The 1235-nt window shown below is 44.5% G+C and overlaps 1 non-coding gene across 1 annotated transcript; it reads left to right on the top strand.

Annotated features, from left to right (window-relative positions):
- Positions 1 to 691: 691 nt before the first annotated feature.
- TRNAG-CCC (transfer RNA glycine (anticodon CCC)) lies at positions 692 to 764 on the top strand. Its single transcript has one exon. It is a non-coding gene; the product is annotated as a tRNA-Gly (tRNA).
- The last annotated feature ends 471 nt before the right edge of the window (positions 765 to 1235 follow it).

The following is a 1235-nucleotide window of genomic DNA, read 5'->3' as shown; positions in this document are numbered from 1 at the left end:
CGGGGTGTGGAGTGGGCAGGGGTCTTCCTAACTCATCAGTAGAGCATCTTTTCAGGCAGTGATTAGTTCAGGCCTTACCTTTCCAGAAACGTCTTTAGCCACTTACTTCATCAAGCTCACTGATCAAGCCCTCAAGGGTCAGATAAAGAATTAAGGAGGCCAGTTATATTCATCACCTACTCATTCATTCATTCAATTCATGTTTATTAGCACATTCTCTTTGCCAGGCATTGTTCTGGGGGCTGGGCATCCAGTGGTGAAAGAGACAAAGTTCCCACCCTGGAAGCGTTGATGTCCAGTAAATTCACTTGCAGTTTTTGTGTGTGTGTGTGTGGGGGGTGCACGGGCCTCTCACTGTTGTGGCCTCTCCCATTGCGGAGCACAGGCTCCGGACGCGCAGGCTCAGCGGCCATGGCTCACGGGCCCAGCCGCTCCGCGGCACGTGGGATCTTCCCGGACCGGGGCACGAACCCGTGTCCCCTGCATCGGCAGGCGGACAGGAGAATAGATCTTAAAAGTTCTCATCACAGGAAGAAAAAATTTTCCAATAATGTGTGGTGATGGATGTTAACTAGACTTATTGTGGTGATCGTTTTGTGATGTATACAAATATAGAATCGTTATGTTGTACACCTGAAACTAATGTTATATGTCAATTATATCTAGATTTTAAATAAAGCAAGATGGGAATTCCCTGGCAGTCCAGTGGTTAGGACTCTGCACTCCCACTGCTGAGGGCCCAGGTTCAATCCCTGGCTGGGAAACTAAGATTCCACAAGCTGCGAGGTGCAGCCAAAAGAAAAAAAATAATGAAATAGGTGCTTAGTAAATGTCAGATGTCTTCAGCTTTTACTCTATGAGTAAATTAGAAATAGAAAATTTATTAAAAACTCTGGATATTCTTTTTTTTTAAGTCTTTAAGAAAAAGCAAAATTTAGCACTCCCTCTCCCCTTTTTTCCCCACTGACTTGGCCATAGAAACAGGAACTTCTAGCTATCCTTATATATTGCATGTGATTTAGGAAATAAAATCTTTTAAGGCAGGGGGAGTGCACTCCGTTAAACAAATAGCAAGACTGCAGAGTTTTATTAAGTTCAGTGGATGCTAGATGTAGTCTTTGCAGCCACCACCCTGCCCCCCACCATATGTAGGAAGGATTTTTGTACTTTTCTCCAGGCTTTGGAAACTCCATCCTAAGGATCCTAAGGATCCAAGAGGGTTTCCACCTCTTTTT

The sequence above is a fragment of the Lipotes vexillifer genome, unplaced genomic scaffold, assembly GCF_000442215.2.
Source record: "Lipotes vexillifer unplaced genomic scaffold, Lipotes_vexillifer_v1.1 scaffold299, whole genome shotgun sequence".
Classification (NCBI taxonomy): domain Eukaryota; kingdom Metazoa; phylum Chordata; class Mammalia; order Artiodactyla; family Lipotidae; genus Lipotes; species Lipotes vexillifer.
The sequence above is the reverse complement of the archived record's forward strand: the minus strand, read 5'-3'. Positions and strand labels throughout refer to the sequence as shown.